Below are 27486 nucleotides of genomic sequence, written 5' to 3' on the forward strand. Positions count from 1 at the left end.
CAATGCTGTTGACGTATTCCAAAAGGCGTTTGATAAAGTGCCACATAATAGGCTTGCCAGCAAAGTTGGAGCCCATGGAATGGGGAATGGTAGCATAGCGGTAATGTTACTGGGCTAATAATCCAGAGACCTAAACCAATAATTCACAGACATAAGTTTAAATCCCATCATAGCAGCTGGCAAATTCAAGTTCAGTTAATTAAATAAATCTACAATAAAAAAAAGCTAGTGTTAATAATGGTGACCATGTGGTTAACACTTAACTACCCTGTGAAATGGCCCAGTGAGTCACTGTAAGATGTGTGGATTTACCCCTCACCCCATCCAACAGTTTATAGAGTTTGGACCTGTGGAACAGACAGCTCAAGACAAAGATTTCTGGAATAAGTTATTTTTACTCAAAATCAACAAGAGGTTACGAGTAAGCTTCTCGTAGTACTGTTACACAGAGTAATCCCGGATTATAAATAAACCTCTAATAGTACTGTTACACACAGTAATTCCAGATTATAAATAAACTACTTCTGTTACACACGTTCGCAGCCCTTTTTATACCCCAAAACTGGGCAGTCCCTCAGTGTGTCCGTGTCCCATTCGATGGGAGTAATGGGCAGTCCCTCAGTGTGTCCGTGTCCCATTCGATGGGAGTAATGGGCAGTCCCTCAGTGTGTCCGTGTCCCATTCGATGGGAGTAATGGGCAGTCCCTCAGTGTGTCCGTGTCCCATTCGATGGGAGTAATGGCCATAGATGTTCTTCTCTTCTCCTGATCAACCAGCTAGACAGTTAATCAGTGGGCCTCAAAACTGGAGACTTCATGTGTGCTGATGTTCCTGTTTCTGAGTCTGTTCTCGCAAAGCTCTCACGGTCTGAAGGCCACTATTTCCCTTACCTGTGAAACACAGCTTTCGAAGTAGCTTAACCACAGGACAGCTTGCAGCGTTCAGCAGCTTTAATGGACATTTGTGCAGCAGAAAGTCCTGTTGGCCTCACGAGGCATGCTGGTACATAAAATCTGGTCAAGTTACAGCAAACTTGTACAAAATCTTACCCCACTCAGTTGTACAAACTGCTATTAAAAAAAGGAACAGCGGTTTTTCTCAAGGGCAATTAGGGATGGGCAATAAATGCTGGCCTTGCCGGTGACATCTACATCCCAGAAACAAATAAAACAAATAAATGGGACAGTGGCAGCATGGATACAAAATTGGCCAAGTGACAGGAAACGGAGAGTAGTGGTGAACGGTTGTTTTTCGGACTGAAGAAGGTATACAGAGGTGTTCCCCAGGGGTGGGACTGGGACCACTGCTTTTCTTGGTGTATATTAATGACTCGGATGTGAGTACACAGGGTGCAATTTCAAAATTTGCAGATGACACAAAACTTGGAAGTACAGGTTGTACCTCCCTTATCCAGAAATCCCTTACCCGGAACCACCCCTCGCCAGACCCATTCCGTCCATTCCGACATGAACAAATTGAAGAAATTGAAGTCCTTCCTTGCTGCCGAGTCTCACAATCACTGGCCTGACCCCGTGATCCACCGTACCCCGCCCCCCCCGCCCCCATGATCTTTCTGCTGCATTCCCAGCCCCAAGCCAGCCAGCCCCAATATCCCTTTGCTCAGTACCTGCACCATCCAATTTAATGTGACCAACCCTCGTCCAGAAAAATCCCTTATCCAGCGATTGCGAGACTCGGCAGCAAGGAAGGACTTCAATTTCTTCAATTTGTTCATGTCAGATTGGACGGGAATGGTTCTAGCGAGGGATGGTTCCGGATAAGGGATTTCTGGATTAGGGAGATACAACCTGTACTTCCAAGTTTTGTGTCATCTGCAAATTTTGAAATTGCGCCCTGTGTACTCACAGCCGAGTCAGGTCATGAGGGTTCTGGATAACGGAGGTTCAACCTGTACAGTGATCAGTGAGGAGGATAGTGATTGGCTTCAAAACATAGACAGGCTGGTGGAATGGGCATTGACGTGGCGATGAAATTTAACGCAAAAAAGTGCAAAGTGATACATTTTGGCAGAAAGAATGATGAGAGGAAATATAAACTAAAGATTACAATCCTAAAGCGGGTACATGAACATTGAGACCTGGAGGTATATGTGCACACGTCATTGAATGTGGCAGGGCAGGTTGACCAAACGATTTCAAGAAAGCATACGGGATCCTGGGTTTCATAAATAGAGGCATCGAGTACAAAAGTGTGGAAATTATGATGAACTTGTATAAAACACTGGTTTGGCCTCAACTGGAGTATTGTGTCCAAGGAGGTGAAAGCCTTGGAGAGGGTGCAGGGGGGATTTACAAGAGTGGTTCCAGGCATGAGGGACTTCAGTTACGTTGATAGATGGGAGAAGCTGGGATTGTTCTCCTTGGAGCAGAGAAGGTGGAGAGGAGATTTGATTGAGGTGTTCAAATCATGAGGGGTATGGGCAGAGTAGATAGAGAGAAACTGTTCCCATTGGCGGAAGGGTCGAGAACCAGAGGACACAGATTTAAGGTGATTTTGTAGAAGAACCAAAGGCGACATGAGGGAAAACTTTTTTACGCAGCGAGTGGCTAGGATCTGGAATGCTCTGCCTGAAAGGGTGGTGGAGGCAGACTCAATCATGGCTTTCAAAAAGAGAATTGGATAAGTAAACATAGAAACATAGGGCCCAAGTTTCCACAAGAAAAAAAACGGGCGCCCCTCCGAGCAGGTCGCCTGTTTTTCGCACCTAAAACGGCGCCTAAAAAAATCCTCGATATTCTCCACCTACTTACAGGTCCTGTGGCACTCGGCGCAGCCAGCATGAGCTGTGGGGGGGCGGAGCCAGGTCCCGGCGCTGAAAACAGTGCCGGGACCTCTGCACATGCGCGCTACAGTGGGCACGCAAGTGCAGTAGCTCCAGGCGCCGAACTGTGTGGGAGGGGCCCGAAGCACGCAGCCCCTAGCCCTGGCCCAATGGCCTCACTGGGGCTGCTGAATGAGGCTCCTCCCACGGTCAGCTCCTGCTCCCCACCCGACCAGACCCGACACTCGCTCCCCCCCCTCCCCCCCCCCCTGCCGACCAGACCCGACCCGACACCCACTCTCCCCCCCCCCCACTGCCCCGACCAGACCCGACACTCGCTCCCCCCCGCCCCGACCCCCGACCAGACCCGACACTCGCTCCCTGCTCCCCCCCCCCACCGCCGACCAGACCCGACCCGACACCCGCTCTCTCCCCCCGCCACTGCCCCGACCGAGACCCGACACCAGCTTCCCCCCCCCCGCCCCGACCCGACCCGACACCCGCTCCCACCCCGACCCGAGCCCGCTCCCCCCCGACCCGACACCCGCTCCCACCCCGACCCGAGCCCGCTCCCCCCCGACCCAACACCCGCTCCCCGAACCCCCGCCTCCTTTCTTCCTCCCCCCCTTTCTTCCCCTCCCCCCCTCTCTCCCCACCTCCCCCTCCCTCCCCCTTCTCCGCTCCCCCCCTCTCTCTCCCTCCCTCCCTCCCTCTCCCCTTCTCTCTCTCCCTCTCTTTCTCCCTCCCTCTCTCGCTCAGCAGCACGAACAGCTGCAGAATTCTCCCTGCCTGAAGCACTTTCACAGAGGTAGGAAGATGGTTTTTTTAACCTTTTCTTGGCTTATAAATGTTTATTCAGGTTGGATTTATTTGTATAATATTTGTAGAAGTATAAATAAGGATTTATTGTCGAATTTAATGAGTTCCCTTCCCCCCCACCTCGTTCTGGACGCCTAATTTGTAACCTGCGCCTGATTTTTTAATGTGTAGAACAGGTTTTTTCAGTTCTACAAAAATCTTCACTGGCGCCATTCTACTTTAGTTTGGAGTACATTTTCACTGTGGAAACTTTCAAATCAGGCGTCAGTGGCCGGACACGCCCCCTTTTGAAGAAAAAATTCTGTTCTAAACTAGAACTGTTCTACCTGACTAGAACTGCAGAAAAAAAAATGTGGAGAATTGCGATTTTTAAAATAGTCCGTCCTCCACCAGTTGCTCCTAAAAATCAGGCGCGAATCATGTGGAAACTTGGGCCATAGAAAATAGGTGCAGGAGGAGGCCATTCGGCTCTTTGAGCCTGCACCACCATTCAATATGATCATGGCTGATCATTCACCTCAGTACCACTTTCCAGTTTTCTCTCCATACCCCTTGATCCCCTTAGCCATAACGGCCACATCTAACTCCCTCTTGAATATATCCAATGAACTGGCATGAACAACTCTCTGCGGTAGGGAATTCCACAGGTTAACAACTCTCTGAGTGAAGAGGTTTCTCCTCATCGCAGTCCTAAATGGCTTACCCCTTATCCTTCGGATATGTCCCCTCGTTCTGGACTTCCGCAACATCAGGAACATTTTTCCTGCATCTAACCTGTCTAGTCCCATCAGAATTTTATATGTTTCCATGAGATCCCCTCTCATCCTTGTAACTCCAGTGAATTCAGGCCCAGTCTCTCCTCATATGTCAGTTCTGCCTTCTTGGGAATCAGTCTGGTGAACCTTTGCTGCACTCTCTCATTAGCAAAAATGTCCTTCCTCAGATTAGGAGACCAAAACTGAACACAATATTACAGGTGAGGCCTCACTAAGGCCCTGTATAACTGCAGTAAGACCCCCCTGCCCCTATACTCAAATCCCCTGGCTATGAAGGACAACATACCATTTGCCTTTTTCCCCCCCTGCTATACCTGCATGCCAACTTTCAAAGACTGATGTACCATGACACCCAGGTCTCGTTGCATCTCCCCTTTTCCTAATCTGCTGCCGTTCAGATAATATTCTGCCTTCGTGTTTTTGCCACCAAAATGGATAACCTCACATTTATCCACATTATACTGCATCTGCCATGCGTTTGCCCACTCACCTAACCTGTCCAAGTCACCCTGCAGCCTCATAGCGTCCTCCTCACAACTCACACCGCCACAGAGCTGAGTGTCATATGCAAATTTGGAGATATTACACTCAATTCCTTCATCTAAATCATTGATGTATATTGTAAATAGCTGGGATCCCAGCATTGAGCCCTGCGGCACCCCATTAGTCACTGCCTGCCATTCTGAAAAGGACCCTTTTATCTCAACTCTCTGCTTCCTGTCTGCCAACCAGTTCTCTATCCACGTCAGTACATTACTCCCAATACCATGTGCTTTAATTTTGCACACCAATCTCTTGTGTGGGACCTTGTCAAAAGCCTTTTGGAAGTCCAAATACACCACATCCACTGGTTCTCCACTCAACTAGTTACATCCTCAAAAAATTCAGGAAGATTTGTCAAGCATGATTTCCCTTTCATAAATCGATGCTGACTTGGACCGATCCTGTCACTGCTTTCCAAATGTGCTGCTATTTCATCTTTAATAATTGATTCCAACATTTTCCCCACTACTGATGTCAGGCTAACCGGTCTATAATTACCTGTTTTCTCTCTCGCTCCTTTCTTAAAAAGTGGTGTTACATTAGCTACCCTCCAGTCCACAGGAACTGGTCCAGACTCGATAGACTATTGGAAAATGATCACCAATGCATCCACTATTTCTAGGGCCACTTCCTTAAGTACTCTGGGATGCAGACTATCAGGCCCCAGGGATTTATCGGCCTTCAATCCCATCAATTTCCCTAACACAATTTCCTGACTAATAAGGATTTCCTTCAGTTCCTCCTTCTCATTAGACCCTCGGTCCCCTAGTACTTCTAGAAGGTAAACAATTTGCAGGGCTACAGGGAAAGGGCGGGGGTGTGGGACTTGCTGAAGTGCTCTTGCAGAGAGCTGGAACGTGCTCGATGGGCCGAATGGCCTCGTCCTGTGCTGTAACCATTCTATGATTCAGTGAGTTGTGAATGGAACTGAACACTGTGCAGTCATCAGTGAACTCCCCACTTCTGACCTTATGGTGGAGGGAAGGTCATTGATGAATCAGCTGAAGATGGTTGGGCCTAGGACACTGCCCTGAGGAACTCCTGCAGCGATGTCCTGGGGCTTAGATGATTGACCTCCAACAACCACAACCATCTTCCTTTGTGCTCGGTATGACTCCAGCCAGTGGAGCGTTTTCCCCCTGATTCCCATTGACTTCAGGTTTAATGGGCTCCTTGATGCCACACTCGATCAAATGCTGGCTTGATGTCAAGGGCAGTCACTCTCACCTCACCTCTGGAATTCAGCTCTTTTGTCCATGCTTGGAACAAGGCTGTAATGAGGTCTGGAGCCGAGTGGTCCTGACGGAACCCAAACTGAGCATCTGTGAGCAGATTATTGGTGAGTTGCCGTTTGATAGCACTGTTGATGACACCTTGCATCACTTTGCTGATGATTGAGAGTAGACTGATGGGTCAGTAAATGGCTGGATTGGATTTATCCTGCTTTTTGTACAAAGGACATACGTGGGCAGTTTTACACATTGTCGGATAGATGCCAGTGTTGTAGCTGTACAGGAACAGCTTGGCTAGAGGCGCGACTGGTTCTGGAGCACAAATTTTTAGCATGACAGCCGGGATGCTGCCGGGGCCCATAGCCTTTGCTGTATCCAGTGTGCTCAGCTGCTTCTTGATATCACGTGGAGTGAATCGAATTGGCTGAAGACCGGCTTCTGAGATGGTGGGAACATCAGGAGGCGGTCGATATGGATCATCCACTTGACACTTCTGGCTGAATGCTAGGAGAGAGATTAAAAAGCAACACCTCAAAGGTAGTAATCCCTGGGTTACTGCCAGTGCCACGTGCTAGTGAGTACAGAAACAGGATGATAGAGAAGATGAATACTGTTGTGTATCTATAAAGCATGCACGCCCACGTTCCGACACCAGGGAGCGCATCCCCTGAAGTCCCAAGTGATCCCAGCATCCCTTGGGAGCACTGTATATAAGCCGGCCCTAAGGCTTGTTCCTCACTCTGGAGTGTCTTAATAAAGACTGAGGTCACTGTTACTTTAACCTCCTTGTGTGCAGTCTCATCTGTGTTTGGAACACAACAACTGCCGACGAGTATAAGAATCCAACGCAAAGATGCAGAAAACTGTGAGCATCCTGGAGACGTTCTCGGAGGGTGAGGACTGGAAAGCCTATGTCAAACGGCTAGACCAGCACTTTGTAGCCAACAAGCTGAAGGGAGAAGGAAGCGCTGCAAAAAGGAGAGTGGTCTTCCTCACAGTCTGCGGGGCACCGACCTACAGCCTCATGAAGAATCTTCTGGCTCTGGTGAAACCCACAGATAAGTCGTATGAGGAGCTGTGTACACTGGTTCAGGAATACCTTAACCCGAGGGAGAGATATCGGTTCTTATTGTGCCAGCGATCTGAAGGTCAGGAAGTGGCGAGCTACATCGCCGAGCTAAGGCGACTTGCAGGACAATGTGAGTTTGATGGCTTCCTGGAGCAGATGCTCAGAGACTTTTTTGTGTTGGGCACTGGCCATGAGACCATCCTCCAAAAACTTTTGATTGTAGAGACACCGACCCTCAGTAAGGCTATTGCAATAGCACAGGCGTTTATGTCCACCAGTGATAACACCAAACAAATCTCTCAGCACACAAGTACTAGCAATGTTCATAAATTAACTGGAACTGTGTTTGTGAGTAGAAATGAACAGGGCAGAAAACACGAGTCTGCAACTGCCAGCAGGCCTCAGGTGAACCAGATGATTCAGAGTCCGCAACACCTTGTTGGCGTTGTGGAGGCTTCCATTCAGCCCATTCATGCCGCTTCAAAGGGTATGTTTGCAGGAGCTGTGGAACAATGGGACACCTCCAACGAGCTTGCAGACGAGCTGCAAGCTCTGCAAAACCTGCTAATCACGTGGCAGAGGAAGATCGGTCCATGGTGGATCAAAGCAATTTTGAGCCTCAGAGAGAGGAGGCAGATGCTGAAGTACACAGGGTGCACACATTTTCGACAAAATGTCCATCTATAATGCTAAATGTAAAATTGAATGGCTTACCCATAGCCGTGGAACTAGACACTGGCGCTAGCCAATCCATCATGAGTAAAAAGATGTTTGAGAGACTGTGGTGCAACAATGCACTCAGACCAGCCTGGAGCCCCATCCACATGAAACTGAGAACGTACACCAAAGAGCTCATCACTGTCCTGGGCAGCGCCATGGTCAAGGTCACCTACGAGGGCATGGTGCACAAACTGCCACTCTGGATTGTCCCGGGTGATGGTCCCACACTGCTTGGAAGGAGCTGGCTGGGCAAAATCCGCAGGAACTGCGATGACGTCCGAGTGCTATCACATGTTGCTGAGGCCTCATGTACCCAGGTTCTTAACAAATTTCATTTGATTTTTGAGCCAGGCATTGGAAACTTTTCTGGGGTGAAGTTGCGGATCCACTTGGTCCCAGAGGCACGACCCATTCACCATAAGGCACGAGCGGTACCTCACATGATGAGGGAGAGAGTGGAAATCGAGCTGGATAGGCGGAAACGCGAGGGCATCATCTCCCCAGTGGAATTCAGCAAGTGGGCCAGCCCGATTGTTCCAGTACTCTAAAGTGATGGCACGGTCAGGATTTGCAGCGATTATAAAGTAACGATTAATCGTTCCTCATTACAGGACCAATTCCCGTTACCTAAGGCAGACGACCTATTTGCAACGCTGGCAGGAGGCAAGACGTTCACCAAACTCGACCTGACTTCGGCCTGCATGACGCAAGAGCTGGAGGAGTCTTCCAAGGGCCTCACCTGCATCAACACGCACAAGGGACTGTTCATCGACAACAGATGCCCGTTTGGAATTTGGTCGGCTGCAGCTATCTTCCAGAGAAACATGGAGAGCCTTCTCAAGCCGGTACCACGCACGGTGGTTTTCCAGGACGACATATTGGTCACTGGTCAGTACACCGTCGAGCACCTACAAAACCTGGAGGAGGTCCTCCAGCGACTGGATCGCGTAGGGCTGCGGCTGAAGAGGTCAAAATGCAGCTTCATGGCAACAGAAGTGAAGTTTTTGGGGAGAAAGATCGCGGCGGACGGCATTCGGCCCACAGATGCCAAGACAGAGGCTATCAGGAACGCGCCCAAGCCACAGAACATCATGGAGCTGCGGTCATCCCTGGGACTCCTCAACTATTTTGGTAACTTCCTACCAGGGTTAAGCACCCTCTTAGAGCCCCTACATGTGTTATTGCGTAAAGGTGAGAACTGGGTATGGGGAAAAAAACAAGTAATTGCTTTTGAGAAAGCCAGAAACATTTTATGCTCCTACAAGCTGCTTGTTTTGTGCAACCCATGTAAAAGACTTGTGCTAGAAAGCGATGCATCGTCATACGGAATCGGGTGTGTATTACAACAAGCTAACATTGCGGGGAAGTTGCAACCTGTTGCCTATGCCTCCAGGAGCTTGTCTAAGGCCAAGAGGGCATACAACATGATTGAGAAAGAGGCATTAGCATGTGTGTTCGGGCTAAAGAAAATGCATCAGTACCTGTTTGGCCTCAAATTTGAGTTGGAAACTGATCACAAGCCCCTCATATCCCTGTTCGCTGAAAACAAGGAGATAAATCCGAATGCCTCAGCCCACATACAAAGGTGGGCACTCGCGCTATCAGCGTATAACTATACCATCCGCCACAGGCCAAGCACCGAGAACTGTGCGGATGCTCTCAATCGGCTATCATTGCCCGCCACAGGGGTGGAAATGGCGCAGCCTGCAAACTTGTTGATGGTGGCACAGCCCGCAGACTTGTTGATGCATGAAAGCATTTGAAAATGATAACTCTCCTGTCACGGCCCGCCAGACTAGGACTTGGACCAGCCAATATCCTCTGCTTTCCCTAGTAAAAAACTGTACTGCATGGGAGCTGGGCCAGCATCCCCGTTGAAATGCAAGAGCTAATCAAGCCGTTCCAGCGGTGAAAGGACGAGCTGTCCATTCAGGCAGACTGCCTGTTGTGGGGTAACTACGTAGTGCTACCCAAAAAGGGCAGGGAGACGTTCATCTCGGATCTCCACAGCATACACCCGGATATAGTAATGATGAAAGCGATAGCCAGATCCCACATATGGTGGCCCGGTATCGACTCTGACTTGGAGTCCTGTGTACGGCAATGCAGCATGTGTGCTCAGTTGAGCAACGCGCCCAGAGAGGCACAACTAAGTTTGTGGTCCTGGCCCTCCAGACCATGGTCGAGGATCCATGTCGACTATGTGGGCCCGTTTCTCGGTAAAATGTTCCTGGTGGTGGTGGATGCTTTTTCAAAATGGATTGAATGTGAAATATTGTCATGAAGCACCACCACCGCCACCATTGAAAGCCTGAGGGCCATGTTTGCCACCCACGGTCTGCCTGACATACTGGTCAGTGACAACGAGCCATGTTTCACCAGTGAGAATTTAAAGAATTCATGACCGCAATGGGATCAAACATGTCACCTCAGCCCCATTTAAACCAGCCTCCAGTTGGCAGGCAGAGCAGACAGCACAAACAATCAAACAGAGCCTTAAACGAGTCACAGAAGGCTCACTCCAAATCCACCTGTCCCGAGTACTGCTCAGCTACCGCACGAGGCCCCACTCGTTCACAGGAAAAGGACACTTAAAACCAGACTCTCGCTGGTCCAACCTGCATGATCAGGTAGTGGGCAGGTGGCAGCAACCAAATGGAAACGATGGTCGCGCCACTGTGTCACGGGAAATTGATCTGAATGACCCTGTGTATGTGCTAAACTATGGACATGATCCCAAGTGGATCGTGGGTACGGTGATAGCTAAAGAAGGGAATATGGTGTTTGTAGTCAAACTAGACAATGGACAAATTTGCAGAAAGCACCTGGACCAAACGAGGCTGCAGTTCACAGACTGCCCTGAACAACCCACAGCAGACACCACCTTTTTTGAGCCCACAACATACACCCAAAAGATCAACGACACCACCCCGTACCAAGAAATTGAACCCATCATGCCCAAGAGCCCAGCAAGGCCAGGCTCACCCAGCAACCCTGCAGGGCCAACAACACACCAGCCCAGCGAGGGCACAGCCAACACACCAGAACAGACATTTGTACCGAGGCGTACCACCAGGGAAAGAAAGGCTCCCGACCGCCTCAACTTGTAAATAGTTTTCACTTTGACTTTGCGGGGGAGTGATGTTGTGTATCTGTAAAGCATGCACTCCCATGTTCTGCCACCAGGGAGCGCATCCCCTGAAGTCCCAAGGGATCCCAGCATGCCTTGGGAGCACTGCAGATAAACCGGCCCCTCAGGCCTGTTCCTTTCTCTGGAATGTCTTATAAAGACTGAGGTCATTGTTACTTTAACCTCCCTGTGTGCAGTCTCATCTGTGTTAGGAACACAATAAATACGTGGCTGGAGAGCTGGTGCAGGAGGGATGGGCTTTAGATTCCTGAGGCATTGGGACCATTTCTGGCGGAGGTGGGACCTGTACAAACCGGACGGGTTGCACCTCAACAGAGCCGGGACCAATATCCTCGTGGGGGGGCGGGGGACGGGGGGTGGTTGCCAGTGCTGTTGGGGACTTGGCAGGGAGACGGGAACCGGAGAATAGATTCAGTGGGGAGAGAAGTAAAGCTGAAATTGGGCAGCACAGAAGTAGAAAGTGAATTTGGAAGACAGAGGAAACAAGGGCTGGAAAATAGAAAACAAGCGACTTTGGTAACACTGAATGGTATATACTTCAATGCAAGGAGTATAGGGAATAAGGCAGATGAGCTGAGAGCACAGATAGACACTTGGGAGTACGATATTTTAGCTATTACTGAGACATGGCTGAAAGAAGGGCAGGTATGGCAGCTCAACATTCCTGGTTACAGGGTTTTCAGACGGGATAGAAAGGGGGTAAAAAAGGAGGGGGTCGCAGTATTAATTAAAGAAACAATTACTGCTGTGAGAAGGGATGATATGTTAGAGGGGTCATCAAAGGAGGCCATATAGGTTTAATTGAAGAACAAAAAAGAGGCGATCACACTACTGGGAGAGTACTATAGACCCCCAAACAATCCGAGGGAGATAGAAGAACAAATATTTGGGCAAATTGCTGCAAAGTACTAAAACTATAGAGCTGTAATAGTGGGGAATTTCAACTACCCGAATATTAATTGGAGAAAAAGTCGTGTGAATGGTACAGAATTGCTAAAATGCATTCCGGAGAACTTCTTTAGCCAGTATGTAACAATCCACCAGGCAGCGGGCAGTCGAGGGGGTCATTCAGCCCAACTGCCTGCCTCTCTTCCGCGGTTACATTCGAGCCAGAGTGTCCCTGGAGATGGAGCACGCAGTGTCCAGCGGTACGCTCGCGGCCTTCCACGAGACGTGGGCACCGGAGGGACTGGAGTGCATCATCACCCCCGGCAACCAAATTTTCATTTTTAAGAAGGGGGCACTTAATTCATCGTTTCTTCAAAAATAGTTGTAACAAGTCCAACAAGGGAGGGGGTGGTTCTGGACTTGGTTTTGGGGAATGAAGAGGGGCAGGTGGAAGGGGTATCAGTGGGAGAGCATTTTGGTGCTGGTGATCAGAATTCAGTTAGATTTCGGGTAGTAATGGAAAAGGACAAAGATAGGCATGGAATAAAAGTTCTCAATTGGGGAAAAGCCAATTTTGCTAAGCTGTGATGAGATTTGGCCGAAGTGGACTGGAAACAGCTACTTGATGGTAAATCAGTGTCAGAGCAGTGGGAGGCATTCACGGAGGATACCTCTGCCACCTTTTCAGGCAGTGAGTTCCAGACCCCCACCATCTTCTGGGTGAAGTAATTTCCCCTCAAATCTCCTCTATACCTCTCCCCAATTACTTTAAATCTATGCCCCCTGGTTTTTGACCCCTCTGCCAAGGAACAGAGGTCCGTCTTATCCACTCTATCCAGGCCCCTCATAATTTTATACACCTCAATCAAGTTTCCCCTCAGCCTTCTCTGTACCAAAGTAAACAACCCCAGCCTATCCAATCTTTCCTCATAGTTAAAATTCTCCAGTCCAGGCAACATCCTCGTAAATCTCCTCTGTACCCTCGGTTTAATGTCTCATCCGAAGAAAGCGTACTGTTAATTAAACACGAAAAGCAAGAACTTTGAAGTGGTGGGAATACTTGTAGAATTTACAATATTTTGCAAAGATTCCTTGTACCTTTCCCCCGCAGAGGAGAAAAATCCCTTTCTGGACTTTTAAAATGGAAGGAAAAACCTCGGGACACAAATGAGTTTAAAGGGCAGATGAGGCCTGCAGGGGATAAAAGGGGATGCATTCATGGAGACCCCTCCCCGCCAGTGTTTGAACTCATAGGAAAGGGAATTTAATTTGGAACTCGATGACGATTTTGGTATCCTTGAAAAAACTCTGAGGAAGATAGCTAAGAGCTTTACAAGTTTAAGATCTCTATAGGAGCATGTTGGAAGAGACTGCCAGAACAGAGGGTGGGGGACTTAACTCAGGAATTGGGAATTTAATTTGTCTGGGAGAATGAGTCGATGGATAACTAACAAGAACTGTGAGACATAAAAATTCACTCCCTAGTGAGAATAAACACATCAAGTGCTATCAGGCTAATCACCGGAGACCATTATTGGTATGCATGTGCAAATAGACCGATCGAATTCATGGGCTCAGCCCAACGGCCCAAGAGTTTAAACACTGCTCCAACAATGCCAACCGGTGATTTTCCACATTACCACATCATAATCAAATTACTGCTGAACAAGCCCGACAAATTCTGACAAAGAAGAGGGCTCAAAACTAATGAGCAGCCCCCTTGAAACAAAGAGCTGGGCCAGATTTGGTGGGAGATAAGGAAGCCTTTTTGGGGTATATCTATTCCCAGTTTTACAAGGAAAAGAACGCAAGCAGCAGGCGGTGGGGAGTGAAGAAATGGAGTAGTGGAGAAAACTACAAGAAATCATCAAGGACCGACCGAGCACGAGGCCCATGAAATGGAAGGTTGTCAGCAACCAAATTGACAACCCAGGTCACCACAACCAGCGAAACGACCAACCAAAACCAACTCAGCAAAAACCGAAGAATCGACATTTATTTCTGCTCTACAATCTACTTCTGAATGACCAACGGGTGAGAAATTACCTAAAAGGACTAACTAAAACTATTCCTAACCAAAGAAAGTGGGCACTTACCCCACACATCCAAAACGCGACTTACCCATCTTCGGACTCACCCCAAATGAAGACTATGCAGTCGGAAGTGCTCTCCTCCGTCCGGGGTATGGCTCGCCTTGAAAGCCAAGTGCAGTGAACCCCAAAAACGCGATTCACCGGCAACTGTCAAAAGGGATTGGTGAGCATAGCTCCTGAACCCCCAGAGCTATAACTTAGTTAGTTAGGCGAATTGGGAGGGGGAGGCTGGGATAACTTGTGTGCATGTATCTACATTCTCCTCTTTACCCCATTTAGAGTTTAAGCTGTATTCTTTTCCCAACAGGCCGTATGTTGACAATTTATTCAATGTGTTTTATCCCTCAGGGTGTATTGGTATTACTATTCTGTGTGTGTTATTAAAGGTGTGCCCTTTTACTTCCTTTAAGACATAATAAAGCCGTACCTGCTTCCTGCCTTGAAACCGATTGTCTGTTCAAGTCTGTCACAGTCCCTTCATAATTCCAGAGTCTGGAACCAAGAATGTGGGAGCGATTCAAAACCGCTCTATAAGGTCAGAAGGAAAAGCTGACACCCCATCGAAAACCATCCCTTACATAATGGCGACCACGAAGGGACTCTGGGGCAAGGGATGTAATAAGAGAGAGACTGGTTTCAGGAAAAAAAGCAAAATGGAAGAGGGGATTTCCTCGCATGTGTTTAAGAGGGTAAATGTGGCTAAGGAGTGGGTACTCGATCTATTGTATGCTGAGCATCCAGAAGATGCTGCAGCTCAATGGACCAAGAGCAAGGACCATAAAAGGTCGATAGAGAAGGTCATTTGGCTAATTTGCCTTCAGCAACAGATCCGGTTTCTCGATGAGGAGAATGAGAAATTAAAGGGAGTATTGAGACAGGCAGACGTGAGGTCCAATGCAAGGGCCACAGTCGGGGAAAGGCTGTGAACAGAGGTGGGGCAGTTAAAGGAAAGTAGAGACCTCACTAAAGAAAGGCACAAAACCCAACTGGACCTTTTACAGTGTCAGATTATTGAAGCCAAGAATAGCGAACTGGCGTTGCGAGAAGAGAATTCCTGCCTCACCAAGCAAGTTAAAGAGTACGGGGAGAGGGTGAGACACATTCAGGTAGCCTATAAGGTAGCCAGTACCAGGGAATTTGAGGCAGGAGACCACGGCCCCTGCCAGCAGCAGATCCAAAGCTTGAACCTTGCTCTATCCCGGCTAAAGGCATGGTGTGCCTGATAAACCCGGGTTTGGCCCAGGAACACCTGGTAATGCAAGCAACCCCTCAGTCACTGCCTGCAGCTCCCGGGAATGGCCCGGAGCAGCAGGGATGTCAGCCAGAGTGCGGGGCAGGCAATGATTGCGAACTACCAACACCGGCGGTCCCGAGTTTTAACTCGGCTTGGCAGCAGGGGGAAGCGGGCGAGCCAATACAAGAAGGGCCGGAACCAGGGCCAATGCACCCGGTCCGGCAGCAGAGGTTTGGCCCGCCTGATGCCAATGGGGCAGCAGGACCCCTAGAAAACAGCTTCGTAGTCCCCCATGACCCCCAAAAACTAAGGGCTAAGATAGGCCACCTAAGTAAGCTCACCCAACAGGGGGATCCCTGGGTCACTTCCTGGAAGTGGAACACACGGGATATTAACGGGTGCGATGATTCGGAGCAGGCGAAGCTGTTGCTGTGCCATTCCCTCTCTGCAGACAGCAGAAAGGGGCGAAACACGTACGTTACGGTTAAGGCGGAGGTTCTAGAGGCCATGGGTATGAACGACAGGAGTCCTTTCTCCCGAGTGGAGAAAACAGTGCAGCTTTATGGGGAGACTCCACAGGCTTTCGCCGACAGGTTGTGGCCAGTCTACGAAAGGGCCTGTAGTGGGGTTCTTGACCGGGCCCACCTGACCCCTAACGAGCTGGCTCACTGGCTCTGCAGCCTGGTGGCAAACAGTTTACCTGGAGTAAAGGCAAAGGCCGAGGTCTGGTTCGATCCAAGAGATCCCAGAACCACCGAGGAGACAGTGGTCAGGCAGTTGACCCTGGCTTACCGGAATGGTGGAGGGACAGAGGAGCTCTCCTCTAAAGGGAAGGTCCATGACACTAAACCCAGCCAAGGCAAGAGAGAGTGGCATCAGGAAGATGGGAATCCTCCCCACAAAGGGGGCGAGTGTTTTGGGTGTGTGAAAAGTGGACACTGGAGGAAGGACTGTAGGAACCCCTGGAAAGAGACTAAGGGAAAGGCTGCTCCAGCCCCAGCCCGTAAGGCCGGGGCAGGAATACCCGACTCATATGAGACATGTGTAGCTGTCCTACAGACACTCATAAACGGACAGGGAGCAGTAGCTATCGCAACCGGTGCAGTAACCGGTACGGTAAAACCCTCTGCTCCAACCCACCCAGATGCATGACTAAAGCCAGCGCAGCCTGTGTACATGTGTTCCCTAGAGTACGATGCCTGGAAGAGACCGTGTATTAAGATGGAGGTGGAGAAAGTGAAAGGGACCTACCTGCTCGATACTGGTGCTTCCAGCACCCTTGTATATGCAGATAACCCAGCTACCTCACCTCTATCAAACGGGGTCCCGTACAGTCTCGTAGGGTCCACAGGCAATGAGCAAACTGGTTGGTTTTCCATCCCGCTCACCATTTAGTTAGGGACACTCAAAACCAAATGGAAGTGTGTCCTGATGAAATGGGAGCAGAAGGGAAAAGGGATCCTGGGAGCTGATTTTATCATTAGCCATAAATGTAGGAAAGGAGTTTTTCCTGGAGGTGGCAGCCAGCAGGGACAGTTTGCGCTCAGTGCTGCTTCAAGAGCGGCACGGCCAGCTAAGACCGGTGGTTTACTCCTCCAGGATCCTCACAGATGTGGAGAACGTGTACTCCAACTGTGAGAGACACCACCTAGCCACACATTTGGAAGTGAAAATGTCATGTTTGTAACCTCACATAACTGTAACCTTTATGTAACAACATTCTACACTTTATACACCTGAGAAATGCACACCTTGACCACAGGGGGTGAACTTGTGGGAGACACTCCTCACCTGGTCATCCAGGTATATAAAGGGAGGTCCCACACAGGGTCATCACTTCCTGGTCCTGTGAATAAAGGTACAGGTCACAGAGTGACCTTGTCTCCAGTATGTGCCTCGTGTTGATTTGCTGTAGTATGTAAGGACACAACATTTGGCGACGAGAAACGGGAATCAACGACTCAAGAGAATGGCCACCGGCAGCACGGAGGAACGGTGCTGTGTTGGTGAGGACTGGGATGATTTTGTTGAGAGGCTCCAGCAGAGCTTTGTCGCGAAGGACTGGCTGGGAGCGGCAGCGGCTGACAAGCGAAGGGCACATCTACTGACCAGCTGTGGACCTAAGACGTACATGCTGATGAAAGACCTGCTCACCCCCGAGAAGCCGGCGGACAAGACCTTCGAGGAGCTCAGTAAACTGATCGGTGAGCACCTCAAACCGGCGAGTAGTATACACATGGCCCGACACCGATTCGATATGCACCGATGTTGGGAAGGGCAGAGCATACCGGACTTCGTTGCGGACCTTCGGCGCTTGGCCAGCCTCTGTAAGTTCACAGAGGGGGGAGATGTTACGGAATTTCTTCATTGAGGGCATTGGTCATGCCGCGACTTTTAGGAAGCTAATTGAGACCAAGGACTTGACCTTGGAAGCGCTGGCGTTGATGGCTCAAACCATCATGGTGGGGGAGGAGCCAAGATCATATACACGCGCAACTCTGCTCCCAACGTGGCGATGGAGCAGGGAGTAAACGCGACTCAGGACCCCACAGGAAGGCAAGGGCAATTCAACACCAACCAGGCAGTAAACAGACTCTAGGGTGGGTCCGCAATAGAGCCAATGGCAGGTTGAACGGACATTTACACCATCACAAGCGACATTACGTCCCGGGATGGGACCACTGACACCGACAAACAGATTGCTCAAGAGTAATCAAAGAGACAATCAGAGTGGAATGCCTGGTAACAGCTCTTTTGTTCACAACAATCTCAGCTCAAGCTGGAGGTGCGCAGGCAGACATGCTGCGAAGACCTGCAGGTTTCAGCAATTTACCTACAGAAATTGAAACTTGAGTGGACATTTAGCCAGGATGTGCAGGAAGCCCGCAGCGAGGCTGGTTTACGAAGTGGATGAACCACAGAGGGGTCTGCAAGGCAGGGGTATACCTGGGACACAGCAATGGACGCTGAAGGTCAGCGGGTCCAGGTGGCAAACATCCACAGCTCATACACAAAAACGCCCCCTATGATGATGAGGGTACTGTTAAACAGCATCCCGGTACGCATGCAGCTGGACACAGGGGCCAGCCAATCACTTATGAGTGTCCAACAATTCGAGAAACTGTAGCCAGTCAGAGCTAGCAGACCCAAACTAAAATGCATTGACACACAATTACGGACATACACCAAAGAGATCATCCCAGTGCTAGGCAGTGCAATGTTGGTGGTCACACATAATGGATCTCAGAACCGGCTGCCACTCTGGATTGTCCCAGGAAATGAAATGGTCCCGCGCTTTTGGGGAGGAGCTGGCTAGCCGAGATGAACTGGAAATGGGGGGGATGTGCATGCCATTTCATCTGTGGAGCGAAGTTCATGCTCACAGGTCCTACAAAAGTTCGAGTCATTATTTCAACCTGGAGTCGGGACTTTCACAGGCACCAAAGTAGTGATACGCATCACCCCAGACCAGTGCACCACAAAGCCAGAGCTGTGCCATATGTGATGCGGGAGAAAATTGAGAGTGAGTTGGACAGGTTTCTAAGAGACGGCATGATTTCGCCTGTTGAATTCAGTGACTGGGCAAGCCCCATCGTCCCTGTTCTAAAAAACGGTTGGCTCGGTCAGGATCTGTGCCGACTACAAGGCCACCATCAACCGAATGTCCCTTCAGGACCAATACCGCTTCCGAGAGCGGAGGATCTTTTTGCCACGCTGGCAGGCGGCAAGCTGTTCACCAAATTGGACCTCACTTCGGCCTACATGACCCAGGAACTGGCTGAAGAATCCAAGCTACTGACCACCATCACCATGCACAAGGGGCTGTTTGTCTACAATAGGTGTCCATTTGGCATTCGTTCAGCAGCCGCTATCTTTCAAAGGAACATGGAAAGCCTGCTCAAATCCATCCCTGGAACAATTGTATTTCAGAACGACATCCTTATCACGGGTCGAGACACCGAGGAACACCTCCACAACCTGGAGGAGTAGCTATGCTGACTGGACCGCGTAGGCCTGCGACTAAAGAAGTCCAAGTGTGTGTTTTTTGCCCCAGAGATCGAGTTTTTGGGCAGGTGCGTTGCCGCAGACGGGATCTGGCCCACCGATTCCAAAATGGAGGCGATCCGTCGCGCGCCCAGGCCCGGCAACACATCAGAGTTGCGTTCATTTCTGGGACTATTGAACGATTTCGGGAACTTTCTACTGAACTTAAGTACATTGCTGGAGCCGCTACACGTGCTCCTGCGTTAGGGTTGCGATTGGTTTTGGGGGGACTGTCAGGAACGGGCTTTCAATCGGGCGTGGAACCTGCTTTGTTCCAATAAGTTATTGACCCTGTACGATCCCTGTAAGAAATTGTTTTTGACACGCGATGCATTATCCTATGGGTTTGGGTATGTGTTGCATAGAGGAATGATGAGGGCTGACTCCAACCTGTGGCTTATGCCTCCAGGTTGCTCTCCCAAGCAGAAAGGGCGTATGGGATGGTTGAAAAGGAAGCATTCACATGTGTCTACGGGGTGAAAAAGATGCACCAGTACCGTTTTAGAAGAAGGTTCGAGTTAGAAATGGACCACAAGCCGTTAACATCCCTGTTGTCTGACAGCAAAGCTGTCAATGCCAATGCGTCTGCTCGCATATGGCAATGGGCTCTCACGCTGGCTGCATATGACTACACCATACGGCACCGGCCAGGCACCAAAAATTGCACTGAGGCGCTCAGCAGGCTTCCACTGGCCACCACTGAGGGGGCAGCGGGGCAAAGCGCAGAGATAGTCATGGCTGTCGATGCCTTTGACAACGCAGGCTCCCCCATCACAGCCCACCAGATCAAAACCTGGATGAACATAGATCCCCTCCTATCTCTGATTAAGAAGTGTGTCCTGACTGGGGATTGGGCGCTCGCACACGGAGCATGCCCTGAAGAGGTCAAACCATTTTACAGACGGATGGATGAACTCTCCATCCAAGCTGACTGCCTACTATGGGGCAGCCGGGTAGTCATGCCCCAGAGGGGTTGGGAAGCATTCATCAGGGAACTCCACAGCAAGCACCCAGGCATCGTGCTCATGAAGGCCATTGCCCGGTCACATGTATGGTAGCTGGGAATTGATGCAGACCTGGAACACTGTGTTCGCAGGTGCACGACGTGTGCCCAGCTGGGCAATGCCCCCAGGGAGGCCCCATTCAGCCCGTGGCCCTGGCCCACCAAGCCATGGTCACGTATTCACGGAGATTACGCTGGCCCGTTCATGGGAAAAATGTTACTCATTGTTGTTGATGCGTACTGGAAATGGATTGAGTGCATCATATTGAATTTGTGCACAACATCCGCCACAGTGGAGAGTCTGCATGTGGTCTTTGCAATCCACGACTTGCCGAACATCCTAGTTAGCGACAACGGCCCGTGTTTCACTAGCTAAGAATTCCGGGAGCTCATGTCGGGTAATGGCATCAAACATGTCAGGACAGCGCCGTTCAAGCCGGCTTCCAATGGCCAGGCGGAACGTGCAGTCCAAATCATAAAGCAAGGCATGTTCCGGATTCAAGGACCCTCCCTTCAATACCATCTACAGGTCGGGACCCGCTGGCCTACAGGTCCCGACTGCACTCGCTCACGGGAGTCCCGCCAGCAGAACTACTAATGAAACCCACACTAAAAACTCGGCTATCCCTCATTCATCCAGTCTTGTCAGACATTGTTGAGGGCAAGCGCCAGTCCCAAAATGAGTGCCATGACCGTAAATCAAAGGGGAGATGGATAGAAATTGGTGACCCTGCATTCATTCCTAATCACGCTGTGGGGCCCAAGTGGCTCGAGTTTACTATAATTGGTAAAGAGGGGAATAGGGCCATAGTGGTCAGACGCAACAATGGGCAGATATGCCGCAAGCATCTGGACCAAGTAAAAAAAAAGTTCAGCATGGACACTGAGGAACCTGAGGAAAATCATGAGATGCTGCCCACACCACTGCCAGTGAACGAGCAACAGGAACCGTCAGCAGCATGCACAGTCCCTGCGGTCAGCCCAGACAAGCCGGAATCACCACAGGCGACAAAGACGGATGCCAAGGCTCAACAACCAGAGCCCCAACTGCGGCGCTCCACGAGAGAGCGTCGACCGCCTGAAAGACTCAATCTTTGACCCAAAGACGCTGGAGGGAGGTGATGTCATGTTTGTAACCTTCACATAACTGTAACCTGTATGTATCAACACTGCATACTGAATACACCTGAGAAATGCACACCTTGACCACAGGGCTGAACTTGTGGGAGACACTCCTCATCTGGTCATCCAGGTATATAAAGGGAGGTTCCACGCAGGGTCATCACTTCTTAGTCCTGTGAATAAAGGTACAGGCCACAGAGTGACCTTGTCTCCAGTATGTGCCTCGTGTTGATTTGCTGTAGTGTGTAAGGACACAACAGAAAAGATCCTTGATCTTCACGGGAAGGTCTCCTCTAACATGCCTAACGCACCACACACCTACTCAGATGCTCCTAGATGGGAGGATTAAGGACGGGATAGTGAGCAGCCAACATAGTCTACCCAGGGAAAGCCCACAGGTGCTCCATAGAAGGGGTATGGGAGGTGAACATTGGCCATCGGGCTGGGTTACACCCGACAGGCCGGGACATCTACGTGGACGGGTCCAGCACGGTATCTGCTGGCGAGCGACTCACAGGGTGCGGAGTCTATGACCCAAGGGCAGGTATTGCCGTGGCAATCAAGCTCCCCAGCACCATGAGCGCCCAGCTGCTGAACTGTCTGCCATAATGTACGTGGTGACCCATCCCGAGGAATTCCCTACCCCGTACACGATTTGCTCGGACAGTATGTTCACCTGCAATTCGTGTACGGAGTACCTGGCTATCTGGCCCATTGCGGATACACGTCCGCTGATGGGAGACCCCTGGCAATCAAGACCCTGCTGGAGAAAATCATGACAGTACTGGGGGAAGAGGGAAAGACCCATTCAAAATCCGATCCACCTGCAGAGGGAAACCAACAGGCTGAGAAACTGGCCAAAGAAGGTACCCACACGGGAAAGTTCTGGGACGCCTATGTCACCGGCCGCATAGCAGCGGTGAGTACAGGGATAGCTTTGGTCCCGGACTTAAAATCAGTTCAGGCACAGGACGCGGTCTGAAAGCTGTCCTGAATGCGCTAGCTAGAGGAGAGAGTAGAAGGTCCGTACGGCACAGCAGCCATTACCGTTAAGGAAGGCATGCTGTTTAAAGAGGGACAATGGGTCGTGCTGCAGCAGCACCAGAGGGAATTCCTAAAACTGGCCCATGAGGGTCCAGGAGCGGGACACCCCGGGCCTGAGACCACCTGGCAACGGGTGGAACAGGCAGGATGGTGGCCGGGACTCAGGGAGGACGTCCGCAAGTTCTGTGCGAACTGCCTGGTGTGTGCTGCGAACAACCCTGACCCCCAGAAAAGGAAGGTGTCCCTAGGACACGTCAGGAGGGTAGAGGGACCAAGGCAGTCACATCGGGACTACACTGAGCCCCTAACCCACCGCCCAGGGAGGCTACTAATACTGCCTAATCCTGGTGGACGTGTTCTCAAAATGGGTTGAAGCCTTCCCCTGCTGAACAGCCACCGCACTAGAGACAGCTAAGATTCTAGTGAGGAAAGTGTTCTCCCAGTGGGGACTCCCACAGTATGTGGAGTCGGACCAGAGGAGTTATTTCACCGCGCAGGTAATGCAGGCAACCCTTAAGGTGCTCGGCATTGAGGGGAAATGGCACGCTGCCCACAATCCACAGTCATCCAGTATTGTGGAGCATTTAAACCGCACCATTAAAGAAAGGAGACGGGAGACTCACCCCAAAAGTGGATAGAGGTCTTACCGTTGGAACTTATGGGGATCCGAGCCAGCCAGTCAAAGAGCACGGGGTATTCCCCATACGAGCTCATGACTGGCCGGATCATGCAGACCCCCACCCATGTCCTAGCCCCTCACAGAAGGTCAGCTCAGAGAGGTTTGTCAGGAACCTGTTTGAACACCTCAAACAGATTCACTGGCAGGCTGCTAGTAACATGGGCAGACAGCATCGGAGTAACCGATTGCTGCTAGAACCCAGCAAACACCACGAATGGGAGAAAGGGGACCAGGTCATGGTGAGGAACTATGCTCGGGAAGGGGTTTTTGAAGCATTATATATGGGGCCATACAGCATTGTCGACAAGGCAAGCCCGATGGTCTATGCCATAAAGCTGCCCCACCGTACTAAGTGGTTCCACATCAACCAGTGCAAGCTTTACAACCCAGGGTCAGCCAAGTACAGAGGGCAGCCGGGAGGGGTGAACCATCCTCAGGATGGGGACCCTCCCCGACGGCGGAAGGCCCACAGAAAATGTGGCAAGCTCAGAAACCGTGCCTATAGGGGCGGTGAATTGCACTACTGGGGGGGCTGTCCCATCCATCGTTTGGGATTCGGATGCACTCCCAGTAACCCAAGCCCTGAGAAGGACCCTCCGTACACCACGGCCAAAGATACCATGGTGTACGGCATCTGAGCCTCAGCGATTCTACCCTAGGAGAAGGGTAGCCCGACAGGGAAGGCCAAAGGTCAGAAGTACAGAGGCCGCTCAGAGTAGGGACCCCCAGCCAGCCGCCTCCAGAGATGAGGGTCTCACAGGAGCAGTATCAACAAGCTGTCCCAGAGACGGGGTCTCCAGCTCACCGGCTGCGGGGAAACCTTAGCATCCAGGCGGCTATCAGGCCGCACAAGGCATGGACCTGACAGGGATTAACCAGGCCACCCGGAGACCAATTGATGTTGTTTAAGTTTAATCTATGTTCTTCCTTCTGTAATGTGGTTGTACGTTGCCTACATGCTGGTGAATATAATGTAATTGAAATGAAATGTAACTGTGCTGAAATGCAATTGTAGTGATGGAACCCCCTCCAAGCTGGGAGGGTGTAAATGTAAAAAGTTTGTACCTGTAAAGGGAAAAGTGTGTATCTATGGTGATGTTGCATAAGTGTAATGCATATTTTGGGAACAGCTTAGTTAATCTACGTGGAAGGTTGTCTCTTGGGAGTCAGGAACTTTGCTCACCTAGAAGATGGTATCATAAGTGGAATGGTATCACAGCGGGGGAGTGTAGAATTTACCAATATTTCACAAAGATTCCTTGTACCTTTCCCCTGCAGAGGAGAAGAATCCCTTTCTGGACTTTTAAAATGGAAGGAAAAACCTCGGGACACAAATGAGTTTAAAGGGCAGATGAGGCCTGTAGGGGATAAAAGGGGGTACATTCATGCAGACCCCCCCCACCCCCCACCCCCCCCAGTGTTTGGACTCATAGGAAAGGGAATTTAATTTGGAACTCGATGAACATTTTGGTATTCTCGGAAAAACTCTGAGGAAGATACCTAAGAGCTTTACAAGTTTAAGATCTCTAAAGAAGCATGTTGGAAGAGACTGCCAGAACAGAGGGTGGGACTTCACTCAGGAACTGGGTCTTCAATTTGTCTGGGAGAATGAGTCGATCGACAACTAACAAGAACTGTGAGACATAAAAATTCGCTCCCTAGTGAGAATAAACGTATCAAGAGCTATCAGGCTAATCACCGGAGACCATTAGTGGCATGCATGTGCAAATAGACCGATAGAATTCACGGGCCCAGCCCAACGGTTCAAGAGTTTAAACACTGCTCCAACAATGCCAACCGGTGATTTTCCACATTATCACATCATAATCAAATTACTGCTGAACAAGCCCGACAAATTCTGACAAAGAAGAGAGCTTAAAACTAATGAGCAGCCCCCTTGAAACAAAGAGCTGGGCCAGATTTGGTGGGAGATAAGGAAGCCTTTTTGGGGTATATCTATTCCCAGTTTTACAAGGAAAAGAACACAAGCAGCAGGAGGTGGGGAGTGAAGAAATGGAGTAGTGGAGAAAACTACAAGAAATCATCAAGGACCGACCGAGCACGCTGACAGCAAGAGGCCCACGAAACGGAAGGTTGTCAGCAACCAAATTGACAACCCGGGCCACCACAACCAGTGAAACGACCAACTGCAACCAACTCAGCAAAAACCAAAGAATCAACATTTATTTCCACTCTACAATCTACTTCTGAATAACCAACGGGTGAGAAATTACTTAAAAGGACTAATTAAAACTATTCCAAACCAAAGAAAGTGGGTACTTACCCCATACATCCAAAACGCAACTTACCGCATCAATGGAACCACCCCAACTGAAGACTACACAGTCCGAAGTCCTCTCCTCTGTCCGGGGTGCGGCTCGCCTAGAAGGCCAAGTACAGCGAACCCCAAAACCGCGATTCACCGGCAACTGTAAAAAGGATTGGTGAGCATAGCCCCTGAACCCCCAGAGCGATAACTTCGTTAGTTAGGCGAATTGGGAGGGGGGAGGCTGGGATAACTTGTGTAAATGTATCTGCATTCTCCTCTTTACCCCATGTATTCTTTTCCCCAAAGGCCGTATGTTGACAATTTATTCAATATGTTGTACCCCTCAGGGTGTATTGGTATTACTATTCTGTGTGTGTTATTAAAGGTGTGTCCTTTTACTTCCTTTAAGACACAATAAAGCCATACCTGCTTCCGACCTTGAAAGCGATTGTCTGTCCAAGTCTGCCACAGTCCCTTCATAATTCCAGAGTCGAGAACCAAGGGTGTGGGAGCGGTTCGAAACTGCTCATATAAGGTCAGAAGGGAAAGCTGACCCCCCCAAAAACCACTCCTTACATAATACTCAATGTATCAAGACAGGAACATTGTAAACATTGATTGTGACATCATGCACTCACAACCTCCCCATAGTATGCACAATGTGAGCACCAGACCCGAGGACAGAACCCAAGGAGATGTACCCAGCACCAATCCAGGACAATGATCAATGTAAAGCCAAAGTTGAATGTTATCAGGGCTGCTTTGCCGATGATTGCCCTGTGATCGCGGGCACCAGCAGCACACACACCTCTTGTGGGTACAGTCGTGTTGTGGTTATGTTGCTGCAGAGCACTCCACAGGCCTGCACTAACAATCCCCACAATCTCACCATGGCCCTTTGACTATTTCAATTCAGCTCTTTTTTAAATTCTGGAAATAAAAAGCTGGTCTCAGTAAAAGTGACCACAAAGCTGTCAAATTGTCACAAAAGCACAATTGGTTCAGTGACGTCCTTTAGGGAAGGAAACCTGCCGTCCTTGCCACATAAAAGGTTACTGCCCAAGATAAGAGCTCACGGGGTTGTGGGTAATATATTAACAAGGATAGAGGATTGGTTAACTAACAGCAAACAGAGAGTCGGGATAAATGGGTCATTTTCAGATCGACAAACTGTAACTAGTGGGGTGCCGTAGGTATCAGTGCTGGGGCCTCAACTATTTACAATCTATATTAATGACTTGGATGAAGGGAGCGACTGCAATGCAACCAAATTTGCTGATGTACAAAGATAGATGGGAAAGCAAGTTGTGAGGAGGATGCAAAGATTCTGCAAATGGATATCGAGAGGCGGAGATAGGGGTCAAAGATTTAGCAGATGGAATATAATTTAGGAAAATGTGAGGTTATCCACTTTGGTAGGAAAAATAAAAATTATTTAAATGGGGAGAGATTACAAAATGCTGTGGTACAGTTCATTGATATCTTCCTGCAGTCTACAGCTTTCTTCTTCATCATCAACCACATAGCCGTAATATGTTGTATTATATGTATATCTGTAAATACCTTGTTAACCACCACAGCGCTCATCCCCTGGAGTCCCAAGGGATCTCACAATCCCTTGGGAGCACCTGTACTTAAGGAGGCCTCACAGGCTGGAAAGGCACTCTGGAGACCTGCAATAAAAGACTCAGGTCACACTTTACTTTGAGCTCACAGTATCTGGTCAGACTCTTTATTCATACACTACAACAGCGAACGAACCCACCTGCAATGATGCAGAGAACAGTGGGCGTCCTGGAGAAATATTTGGAAGGAGATGATTGGGAAACCTTCGTGGAGCGACTTGACCAATACTTCGTGGCCAACGAGCTGGAAGGAGAAGCGAACGCTGCCAAACGAAGGGCGATTCTCCTTACTGTTTGCGGGGCACCAACATATGGCCTCATGAAAAATCTGCTTGCTCCAGTGAAACCCACAGAGAAATCATATAAAGATTTGTGCACACTGATCCTGGAGCA

This window comes from Pristiophorus japonicus, chromosome 8, assembly GCF_044704955.1.
Source record: "Pristiophorus japonicus isolate sPriJap1 chromosome 8, sPriJap1.hap1, whole genome shotgun sequence".
Lineage (NCBI taxonomy): Eukaryota > Metazoa > Chordata > Chondrichthyes > Pristiophoridae > Pristiophorus > Pristiophorus japonicus.